The sequence below is a fragment of the Brachycentrus maculatus genome, unplaced genomic scaffold, assembly GCF_059751285.1.
Source record: "Brachycentrus maculatus isolate JH-2025_06_01 unplaced genomic scaffold, ASM5975128v1 h1tg000242l, whole genome shotgun sequence".
Lineage (NCBI taxonomy): Eukaryota > Metazoa > Arthropoda > Insecta > Trichoptera > Brachycentridae > Brachycentrus > Brachycentrus maculatus.
This window is the reverse complement of record NW_028280993.1, coordinates 1,164,049-1,177,129: the sequence shown is the minus strand read 5'-3', so window position 1 is coordinate 1,177,129 and position 13,081 is coordinate 1,164,049.

Here is a 13,081-nt window from a genome sequence, read left to right as displayed (position 1 = left end):
ACCATGATTTTGAGAAAAATACTAACGTTAAATTTAAGGTAGAAAATTAGATAGATTAGCAATCCTCAAAATAAATATATTTAAAAATTGCCCCAATAAAAAAATATTAAATGACCAAGCCACACACATCCATTCACCTTTACTTTACCTATTCGGACGCAGACAATGGGTACTTAAATGTCATGTCGATAAGAAATATAACTATGACTAATCTTTAGTTGGTTTTCTGTAGATGGAAAATTCTAATATTTGGTTTTCTATTCTAATTTTAAGATCGAGGAAGTTACTGTCTTTACCTCCCAGGTGAATTAAATTAATCTGCTTATACTATTCATTTCTGTCAGGAAGATGTCCAACCGTCTTTTGCTTCCTGATCATACCACAAGTATATCGTTGACATATCGGTGACGAAACTTAACTTTTTAAAAACATTTTATAAGTTTTTTACCCAATTTCTTGGGCATCGCTCTTCTACCCACACAATGGTCATTAACTGGTGTAAAGGGCCAATAATGCCAGTAACGCTGCATTTCAATGATTCCGGGTGGATACCGTCAGCACCAGGGGTAATCTTATTTTTTAATTTTGACACAGCGACTTTAATTTCTATTTGTGTCGGTGGACCATCAGGTATGGCGACCGCCCGCGGAATGCTTTACGCAGCTTCCGTGGGAATATCGAAAATGATTGGTGGAGGAGGGCGATTTAAGGCCTTGTGGAAATGATCACGCCAGATTTCTTTTATATGATCCGCATCAGATTCGATAACTCCATTTGTGTTTTTCACAGCTCCAGAGGTTATCAATTTTTTTCCGCAGATCTTTCTTGTTATTTGGAATAATTTCCGCGTGTCATTTCCTTGGGCAGCATGTTCCGCCGTTACAATCAGAGAATCAAGGTGACGGCGCTTATCAAGTCTACATGATCGTTTGACTATACGATCTTGGCGCCTGTAGTCATCTCTGAGGGTGTCCAGTTGGTAGGGGTTATTTTCACTGTCCCTCAGTGCTTTTAAATGTGCGCGCTCAGCTATCTTCACCCAAGTCTCATCAGACATCCAACAGGGTCTTTCTCCTATCCTGGGGCAAAAAACCTCATTGGCGGAAGAGTTGAGAGCCAATTTGAGACTAGCCCACTGTGCCTCAATCGAGTGAGCATGAATGGACTGAGGATCGGTTTCTTGCTGGACACGTTGTCCGACCGTTTCTTCCAATCTCAATCTTATTTCGGCATTCTTTAACTTGTCTAAGTTTCTCTTCCGCCGAGGCCATCGAGGCCAGTCTTTCCGATGAGTAACTCGTGATCGGCCCCTCTGTAGGACTTGACTTGTAGCTCTCGCCTGTTAGCACGTCCATAGAGGATGTGATCTATCTGCGCTTTTGTTCGCCCATCAGGGGAAGTCCAGTTGTACTTATGGATGGACTTGACTGGAGAATACCGAACCGCCAATGACAAGGTCATTAATACTGGTGAACTCAACCAGTCTTTCTCCATTGTTATTGGCTTGCCCATAGCCGTACCTTCCCATCGCCGTTGGGGCAAGTGATGGGTCTGTTCCGAATCTCGTGTTAAAATCTCCCAATACAACCACGCCGGCTCTTCTTAGGAGAGAGGCTATGACCGCATGGAGACAGTCGTAGAAGGCATCCATTTTTTGGGCATCTGCGATTTTGGTAGTCGCGTGACACTTTAGGACAGTGACAGAACATCAGCTGTTTGAAGGCGTATAAGCCTTTCAGAAATTGGTGGTTCCTAATTGACCATGCATTTTGCTGCTCTTTCTGAAAGGAGAATTGCCACCCCTTGACGGTGATATCGTTCTTGGCCGGATTGCAGACACATGTGATTATCCAACAACCTCTTTCCAGATCCTTTCCATCGCAACTTGCACAGTCCTAGGATGTCTGACTTGTAGTTATCTATGATACGAGTCGCGTAAATATCCTTACCGTGGATCTGCATTGTCCGCACATAGTACGTACCAATGCGGAAAGGTGAGTTGTTGGATAGGAGCCATTTACTAAGAGCAGTCCTAATAACACATTTCCTCGAGCCATGGTCAGGGAAGAGTTTCCCCAATACCTTCCTCACATTCTCCAATTTGCTAAGAAACGGGTCAAAAATGCGGTCTCGCAGTTTCTGCCGCACAAGCTTGCTCGGCAGCCCCCACGGGTCCTCGTTTATTAGCCCGCACAGCTCCATCCGGCACCGCTCTTTGCTATCCTTGATAGCCTTCTTTAGGGTGCTCTTGGCTGCTTTATACAGGGCCCTCCTGTCCTCATCTTCAGGCCGTCGCTGCTATCTCCTGCTGGCAGCGAAGCACTCCCGTCGGGGGCCGGCTATCGTGTCGTTCTACCAATAGACCAGTGAAGCCGCCGTTGCGCAGAGGACTCAACCTCGCCGGTTGGTCGTCGAGGATCCCCACTCTGTAGCCTTCGCGCTAAAGTCGTCGTGAAGAGCCTCCAACTGCTCCTCGAACTCCTGGATCGTGGCATTAGGGGAGCAGTAGCAGGAGTAAAACCTGCACCCCCCCTCCTCAATCCAGGTCCATCCGTCCCCTCCGCCATCAGGTGCCGCCTCATGCATGCGCAGACTCATCGTGGGCACAAAAATGGCCGCTCTTGAGCTTGGGTCCGAGAATCATCCCTTGTTCTGGTTTCTGTGTTGCTTGGACACAATGACGATGTCCGCACGGTGCTCGAGGGCCACCTGTTGCATCAGATCCTGGACGGCTTTGCAGCCGGATGGTCATTTGGCCCGTGCCTTACTGTCCCTCCTCGCAAGTGCGAGCGCCTCCTTGAAGAGCCTGCACTGCGAGCCCCCGCTTCGGTGCTTATTATCCCCATTTGGGCAGCCGAAGCAGAGCGGGCTCTTCCTGCACTCTGCAGCCTTGTGGCCTGATTGGGCACAGTTTCGGCACAGGCCGGTCCTGTCAGTGGCCCGACACGACGCGCCTCCAGGCACCGGAAGCACTGTGTGAGCCTCACTCTCTCTCATGGGCGGCACACGACCAGTCCTATCCTGAGCCTGCCCCTGCCCAGGAGCTCCATGGCCAGCTGGCTGCGTGGTAGCTCACACCAGCAGACCTGGGTACCCCCGTGGGCAGGGCGCAGGCTCAGGACAAGGTGGGGAACACGCGACGCACAGTTGCACCCTCTCCTGCAATCTCCTTGAGTGCCTTTTCCAGCTTCTCGATGGAGCCCCTTCCGGCCTCTATTAGGAGATCCCCTGCCCTGGTGCGCCTCACTGTCTTAGCCAGTGGCGCGTCGGGGGCTGCCATCGAAGGGTGCCTGGACACTCCTCTGCAGATCTCGGCGTAGGAAGTGGCACCCGTCGCCTTGACGATGAGTGCCTCTCCCCGCCTCGGCCTTGCATTTTCAGTAGTGCCCGGCCCCTTCTTCTTTTTGCGCTTGCGCACCACCTGACTCCATTCTCCGCCCGTCGCCCGCGTTCCAGTTGGAGTGGGCAGGGGGGCGTCGCCGGGAGCAGGGGGAGGGGTGCGCGTTCTCTCGCTCGTTTTCCTCTTTTTTTTGGTTCTAAGTTTCTTCTCCTTGGCAGCAGGTGCGACTACTCTATCTGATCTCGCACCTAGCTGAGGAGACGCCGTCGTAGCGGCAGCAGCTCTATGTTGGGGGCTGGTGGGGGCGATGATTTCGTCGGCCCTCTCCAGCTCTTCCACCTCCTCCGCCAACCATGTCAGTGAAGTTCCAAGGGAAGCTATCCCCTCCCTGATTGGGTCATGGACGTAACGTTGTCCCTTGCAAAACTCCCTGATCTTGACTAGCTCGTCAAGATGGTGGGCGAGGACCTCCTTTAACCTCGCGTATCTTCCTGTAACAGGGGATGCGGCTGGGGCCAGGTCGGCCACCCCCTCCGCACTGCGGTTGCAGGCTGACGATGCCCGGGAGCCCGCTTGCTCACTCCCGACCACCGGTACTGGGTGTCCGACACCCTGCACCGTAACTCTAGATATGCGTTTGGACATTTTTCATAGAGTGTGTCTGTTCTTAGTGGCCGCCGAAGCGGCGACAAGCCCCCCTGCCACGACAAGGTGACAGACACAGAGGGGAGGCATCCCTAAAGCTGCCTATCACCGACCTAACCACACCTATGCAACGGACCAACTAATACGCCTCGCCTGTGTCACCGGACTGTGGGAGTCCGCCTGTGCCCGCATCGGCGCGGCGAGGGTGGAGGCGCCTCTCCCTTTCGCGAGCAGACGATGACAATTCTCTTTTTATGAATATGATATTGAATTGATGGTATTAATATTGAATATACATATACAGTTATATAAGTTAATCGTGATTTTACTGATGCTCTCTGGCACGTGGCAGTTGTGAGTATCGCGTGTGCAGCGTGGATTGTTACCCATGCGTTTGATATTTAGGCCACTTTCCCACAGTCCTTTTTGTGTCGCGTTTTTAATACAAAATATTTTTACTAATTTGAGATGGGATGAGTAAATCCTGGTGTTCGATCGAGGTCATCCTGCAAGGATGTCTGGTCGATTGGGCATTTTTTATGGTTTTCGTCGGGTTCTCCGAATGAGGATCTCCCCGGCGTGTTTGGCACTGCTCGGTTAACTAGTGGTCACCGGCATGGACGCCCGGCCGAGTGGACCTTTTAACTTGATGATTTTCAATGTCGGGGTCACCAGTTGTGGCGGCGTGGTGTGCTGTGACAGCTCTAATACAGGCCTTTCTTGATTCTTCAAAAGGGCGCTTATAAATGCACCTGTACTTTTATATTTTTTTCCAAAAATGTTAGTAATATTAATATATAACCACTCACTGAGATTTTTGTCTACCGGTTTCGAGAAGTGCCCGTCTCTTCGTCAGGATAATCAAATAATTTGATTGAAACAAAATGAAATAATTAGATTTTTAGAAATATTTTAGATTTTTTTTTAAATTTAATAATAACACCAATAGCTCCCAACATAGGCTTTCTATGAGTGCGCATGTGGCCGACCATGCCAATTTTTTACCTAATAATTCTTAATAATGCTGGTAACCGCGCGTAGAGACCTCTTGAACACCGTTCACGGAACTTCTCCATCCATCTCTGTCTCTAGGTCGCGACTCCCAGTCACCATCAATCCCCGCCAACCTCAACGTGGCGTTCAGTTGGTCCTTATGCTTCCTGTACTGCCCTCCTCACTTTCGTCTTCCTTCGAGAAGCTCACCAATTTTTATTTAGACGGATATTAAAAAGATAGAAAAGACAAATGTTGAAAGAATGCACTTACTTGATTATGAAATTGGTTTATTAATATTCCGTTTCACAATAACTTAACAATTAAAATCTAAAACTATTTAATTAAGAATATAGATTACTGAATCTAGTTAACGATAATGCTGCGGTCTGGGCTGCTGGCGAGCCTGGCGAGCGGCGAATGGGAAAGAGAGTGAGTTGGTGGTTGTCTGCGTCTTTTATTACTTCCTCCCGCCAGCTAGTCAGGGTGGCCAGCCTGACAAGTTTTTTGTCAGTGCTGGTAACTTTTTAAATCTGTTATGGTAGGGACCTACTCGGGTCACCGCAATGTTTTCGTTTGCCCTCTGACCTCCGCTGACAACAAATTTAAAATGCTCGGAACTATATATATTGAAATGTTCTACTCCCATTTTTGTTGTTTACTCTTGCGACCATCAACCCTTGGTTGTGGGTGAAGCGAGTATCAAAGTCATGTACTAGAGGATTTTTATACTTTATACTAGTTTGTAGCACAACGGTAATATTCATCCACAATGTACTATGTACCAGTAATGATTTCATACGGTTATATACCAAATTTGGTTTGTCCCTTTGATTATATATGTAACTGGGTACATTTTTTTTTAATTATGAAATATTGCAGATTTTGAACCATTTTCAAATTCGTTTTTGTAGAATGGCCCCAAGACTTTATTTATTCCACATCTTAAAATGGATTCTATTAACGAATTAATGTGGTATCCACCGAATGGAAATTTTTAATGTGGTATATGAATACCTAGCTCTCTTAGACTCTGCAGAAGATTGTTTATAAATGAAAACCGTAGTAACTTGATCACAGATCACAGTTTAAGGTGTAAAATAAAATATAAGTAAAGACTAAATTTATTTTTTAAGAATAATAAAAAACACTGAATCTAGTTGACAATATTTTCATCACGCAAAGGTCGTTGTTGCTGGCGGCAAGCGGTGGATGAAGGAAAGAGAAAGATTTTCATGGACTCTCCTGCGTTCCGTATGCAGGGCTAACAACCTGGTAGGTTTACCAGTGCGGGCAACCTGGCGGGTTTGCTTGTTTGTTTAGGTACCTACTCGTAACTGAGTGACGAATAGCCGCAATAGTGCCATAGTTTGCTAAAATAACAACATACTATTATTTTTTTTTTTTATTGGCAAAGCACCCAAAATTGAGTGATACATGCCATACTAATGATTTTACTTAAACATTTTTTAAAATGATTTTACTTGAAGTTACTTAAACGTTTTTGCCATAATTTTTAAAATGTTTTATGACCGCACTATTGACATTTTGAGAGTTCATTGTTAAGAGGTGCTGGACATTCAGCGGGAAGGACAAACCCTCCGAGCGAATGTCCTGAAGGAACTCAAGGTTAGGGAGTAAGGGGTAACAACTTACTACTTCAAATACTATTTTTGTATATATGAAATAGGCATTCTTTGACTGTTTTGAATACTATGCAATTGAACCCTATACTGATGCAAAGCAACCTCCGTCAAAATAAGCTCCATTTACACTGTTCTTGGACAAACAATCAATCATCCATATACTTTTGAAATCATATTCCAGGATTGCGTTGAGTTCTTTATGTCCTCAATAGAGATAATATGGGTTCTTCGAAGCAGCAGTTTGAGCTTCAGGAACATGGAAATAACCATACAAAGCCAAGTTTGGTGAATACAGTGGTTGTTCAATGATATTCCACACGTTTTCACAAAAAATGGTCAGTTTGATGGCTTTTGAGATTGTTTAATTCTTCTTATTGTCATTGATTGTTTTTCCAAAAATCTGTTTTTTTTTTAAAGAATGCTGTCTTTAATGCCCCATAACACCCAAATAATTCTCAGCATACAATTCCTTGAATATAAAATAAATATATTGATAGTCTTTCTTTGCCTTGGTTTTCTGACCAGTTTGTATGTCATTATCCCGCCCAATCTAATGTAATGTGTTCTCTACACAAAATGTGAAGTCTGATTTAATTAAAACGGTAAATCAAAGTTACTAGTAAAAAATGTGTTGAATTGTATAAGTGTCTTATGCCTTCCTTCTAGGATTTGTATACAAATTGACCCAACTGTTTAGTATTTTATAAATAATATATCTGTATGCGGTGTGTTATGCTATAATAAAAGTATGTGAACTGAATGATTTGTTTATTTTACAATTTCTCTCCCGAGTAACGTCTACAATCTGACTACCATCACATTACAATCTACCAACAACAATGCTCATATTAACAACAGGTTTAGGTTACAGGACTGTTTTTGCATTAATTTTTAAAAAAATTCTGCATAGTAGTTTCTCAAGTGTAGCATGAGCAAGATGTTTTCAATTGAATAAAAAATATATCTTACAAAATTTGTGTATGTATAATGGTTATCAATCATAGGTAGAATAGTGAATGTTACACGTGTATAAAGTGATAACTTAAACCAGTCTATGATGGGTCGTAAGCTCTGTAGATACTCAGACATCCATATTCTCTCATTAATTGATTAGGCAGTAACTTTGTGGTAAAATCTATCAATTTTTTAAGTAATTTCATAAGTTTTACTTGGTTCTTTAGCACTTTTTCTTCAAATCTATTGTGACACGAGTTTCCATGCATTCTGCATCATTTTCATTTACAGAGTTTGAAAATGATGCGGGACACTATCTATCAATATATAGATTTTAAGTAAAAGTGGTAATTACCAAGTAAAACTTAAATTCAAATTCCATATTTCTATCTTTATTGAGATGTCATAATATATAAAATATAATTATCTTGAAAAAAGGAACACATTTTATGGTAATTCTGTTAAAATTATGATTGTGATCAGCATTTGACACGAATGATGAAGAAACAAGTATTTATTTATACAGTATATATGATATATTCAGACCAAGAACAAATTATGATAAATGTGGAGGTCCTCACCAAAAAGTTACATTTCCAATATAGCACAAAAAATCCTTTAAATGCAAATCGGTTCTGTTTACTGTATTCTATCGAAATCTTAATTAAAGTTGCGATAAAACGTGACCAATCCTGTGTTAAACCAATATGAAATCATTAAATCGTATCAAAATGTAACAATTTTACAGGCTAGAATTCCTTATTTCTTCAAATAATTTATAATGGAAATGTAACGTTATAGTGAAGACCTCCACAAATGCCTTATAAATAAACACTTCAAAAATGGGTCATATAAAGAAGGGATTCATTACACTACACTACCTTGGCATAAATGACTAAACAAACAATAATATCATTATTTTCATTCTGTAGTTCCAGCTTCCCTTTGACATTTGGAAGCCTGGGATACATTTTGAGGATCGGAACCGAGAAGAAATAGTCCTGCTTTCGGTTTGGGCGCAGGGGACAGACAAGTCCTTTCTTTGTGTCGCATCCGTCGGGGTTTGGCATGAGGTACGGTACTTGCATATTATTGACCATCCCGTAGACAGTGGTCTCCACCTTCTTTATAAGGATGTCTGTGGAAATGAAAACGATTGAAGTTAATGAAGGAAGGTGCAATTTTAAAGTAGAGAAATAAAAATTGAAGACATGAGAGCAAAAGAGATCTAGTTATAGAATAATGCACGCATGCGGCCGCACAGTTCATATATTATTATTTTTTTGCGATCTGGTTTACTGATTTTTAATTTATATTTTAAGTTTTTTTATCTGCATATCAGAACATATAACCTGAGAATTTCGCCACTCCAAAACATTTTTTAAAAAATAAAAACAAACTTCTTAAATGATTGACCATCAAAACCTTCTGGGAAGTTAATAAATAATTGACCTGAGATATTAATTCATAGTTATGTTTGTGTACCATAGATGTCCGCTTCCATGGTGTAATGGTTAGCATGTTTAGTTACCGTGCTGGAGGTCCCGGGTTCGATTTCCAGGGGCGTGAAAATGAATATTAGTTTATTTGCACCGCATATTTGTTTAATATTACCCTGGACTGCTATGAAGCGCACGACTGATTACCTTGCCTTCATGTAAGTAAAGATCAATATAACACTGCGTCAATATGATGCAGTGCCCTATGCACCGTTGGTGGCGGATAAGGGTAAGAAGAGAGAAGAGAAGACCATAGATGGTGATGATGTGGTATTCATACGCATAAATACATGCGCATGTCATGTGCGTTGTAGCTAGCACATCACAAAATTACTAAACGAAAAGTTTGAAATATCAAACTCAATGTCACTTAGTATTTAATAATAATAATAAAACCCTTATCCGCACCCAATGGTGCATAGGGCACTGCATCATATAAATGCAGTGTTATCTTAATCGTTTACACATGAAGGAAAGGTGATCAGCCTCCGCTTCAGGTACCAGTCCAGGGTAATATTGAATAAATATTACAGTGAAAAAAAAATCAATTGTAATTATTTTACCCCCCTTGGGAATCAAACCCGGGACCTCCAGAACGGTAGCCGAGCGTGCTGCACTACGGAGGCGGACAACGCTTAGTATTTAGTTTATCAAAAATTCAAATATGGAAAAAAAACGTTGAACCAGGTAATAAATAGCAGGTGAACAACGTTTGGACAGGACAATGTCTGTCGGATCTGCTAGTACGTTATATTTCTATGATCACCTTTACCAGCCAAGGAGTGGTCATAATCCTTGTTATCCAGATTATTAAATTTTAGATTATAGGTGTGACTAATAGATCATTTTACTTTTCCAGCTACATTTTCTTGGTTTATCCAGTTACATTACTTAGCTCATACTAGAAATGCGCAAACAAATTTGTGCAATGATTGCTGTTATAAGCTTTAAATAATTCAATCAAAAAACTGAACAACCGTCTAGTTGAGAAATTAATATTATTTTTTGACATCTCATCAAAGATGAAGAAGAATATGGAAGTCTGGGCATTTACGGGGCTGACGACCGTCATCGGCTGGTTTAAGTGGCCACTTTACACACGTGTAACATTCACCAATTCTACCCATTATTGACAACCACACTACTCAAATTCTTGGAAGTTCTAAATATATGAACCAATTTAGAAACCTTGTTCTTGAATCACTAGAACTTCACTAGAGACATCTATTGGTGAGATGTAAAGAAGCTTTTTTAATTAAGCAGAAACTCTAATATTTATTTATTTATTTATTTAAACTTCATGTACAGAAAATAAAAAGTACATTGGCGGGCTTATTGCTAAAAAGCAATATCTTCCAACCGACCAAAGACAGACTAGTGATATTGATCAAAACGTTTGATACCATATATAGCCGTTTGCAATCAGTGGGCAGATAGTACTTGAACATTTAAAAAAACATAAATTACAAATTGACATTTAAAAAGAAACATAAATTAACAAAAGACGATAATAAGGAGGGCAAAGGAAGAAGGGAGTTTAGGGAAGGAGGTAGAGGGAGGAGGTTTGATCGACAGTTAGGATTCTAATGACAGATATTATACTATATATAATATTAATAGTTACAATATTTAAATTTTTGCAATACTTACTCGGAGTGAACTGTATCATTATAGTAATATTGGTCCCTCTTTTAACAGTGCAGACGTCTTTCGAATCATCACAATAAGATATCGTAAAATTGTTTAGCTGCGATAGTTTGGATCCTAAAACAGTCAAAAGTATCTTATTTTGTACATTAAAAGCATTGTTAACTTTGTGGTTTGGTGATATAACACTCTCTTATCATTCATCATTCACTTTGTGTACACCACTTAAAACACTACTTCGCGACTACCGGATTTGAAATAACCATTCCATCATCTTTTTTTTAATTACCCGAACATCCAAATGACTGAAATCTAGCTACAACTTATCCAACACCGCTTATCATTGTTTTAAAGCCTATATCTACTTGTGAGTGGATTTACTCTGTTTACCTATGTTTAAATTTACTGTAATTTCATATAATTCATGAGTGAAAATTCTAAGCAAAAACACTTGTAATTCCATCATCAGGTAAACTTTAGACTAAAATGAAATTGCTACAATCTCCTATTCATATAAAATAAAAATTATTATTATTATGATTATTTTAAAAAGAGAGAAAGAAGATAAAGGAATCACAATACATATAAATATTTTCAAGTGGATTTGAATTTTTAATTAAGGGTAAGTCTTTATTTTTTGTGAGGAAATATATTAAAAAAAAAAAAAAAAAAAAAAAAAAAAAAAAAAAAAAAATTTTCCTCACAAAAATATCCACAAGTATACTTGGACTTCTCCTGATGGCAATACAAAAACGCAGATTGACCATTTTCTTTACACTGCAGCCCATCGTAGAGAACTCCTAGACGTCCGCACATACAGAGGCGCCGATATCTATAGTGATCATGAGCTACTCACAGGCAAAATAAGGCTGAAATTAAACCGCACTGCCAAGCCAAAGAAGAGGAGTCAGGTCAACATTGATAAGCTGAAGGAGACAATGTCCTGGCTTAACTATGATATCGCCGTCAGGGAGGGACTCGAGCAGCAACATTCCGATGATAATGACCCTATCGAAAGCACATGGCATAACATCAAAACAGCCATAGTTACGTCAGCTCAAAGGGTTCTCGGAATGAAGTCGTCAAATCGACCCAAATGGATGTCGGATGAAACGTGGGAATTAATAGAAGAAAGGGCCAACATAAAACTCTTAAAAGATGCGGAAACTGACCAGGGTAAGCTCGAAAGTCTCCGAGCGCAATATAAATGGAAGCACCTGGCTGTCAAAAGATCCGCAAGGCGGGATAAACGCCGTTCCCTGGACACACAAATAGCAGCAGCCGAACAAGCAGCCCGTAGAGGTGATACTTCTAAGCTTTTTAAGATTACGCACCAAATCTGTGGTAAGCGGCCCCCGACCGCAGGCCCAGTTCGTGGCCCGAGCGGCCAAATCGGGTCTGAGCCCGAATGCGTGAAAAGCATATGGAGAGATCACTTCTGCCGCGTGCTAAATCGTCCACCCCCCTTAGACCCCCTCCATGTGCCCTCAGTCTCTGCCCAACTGAACATTCCGCGAGCACACAATATTTCGCAAAGCACTCCAACGCATACTGAAATTATATCAGCTATTAAAAAGCTGAAAAACGGAAAGGCGCCTGGTGTCGACGAAATACATCCGGAATACGTCAAGAGTGGCATGGACGCTCTCCTCGACCCCCTGTATCACCTACTTTCAAAGGTATGGGAAGAGGAAAGGTGCCCGAAGGATTGGGTAAACGGGGAAGTTATAGCCCTCCACAAAAAGGGTGATCCGCTGTTGTGTGATAACTACCGTGGCATTACTCTTTTAAGCGTTCCTGGAAAAATTCTGGCACAAATAATTTTGGCAAGAATCCAAAAACCAATAATGCGAGTCCTCAGAGAGAACCAAGCGGGCTTTCTACCAGGTAGGGCGTGCGCTGACCATATACATAACTTACGATGCCTGTTACAGCAAAGTAACGAATGGAACTGCGCCCTTGCCTGCTGTTTTGTAGACTACGAAAAAGCTTTCGACAGCCCGCATAGGTCTTCTCTTTGGAATATCATAGAAGCATATGGAGTTCCTGTCAAAATTGTGGCCATTATCAGGGCGCTTCACACTAACAGCGAATGCTGCGTTAGAATAGATGATGTGTGCAGTGAACCATTTGAGGTCTCTACTGGGGTGAAGCAAGGCTGTGTACTAGCCCCATTTCTCTTCATCATCATGTTTGACTTCATCCTACGAATGTCAATTCCACCGGATCGAGGAATTGCAGTGAGTCCTGCTCATAAATTATGCGATTTAGAATATGCGGACGATGCAGTTCTAATAGATACATCGATCGGAGCCCTGCAAGATATAATTGACTCCCTCCAAATAAACTCCGCTCGG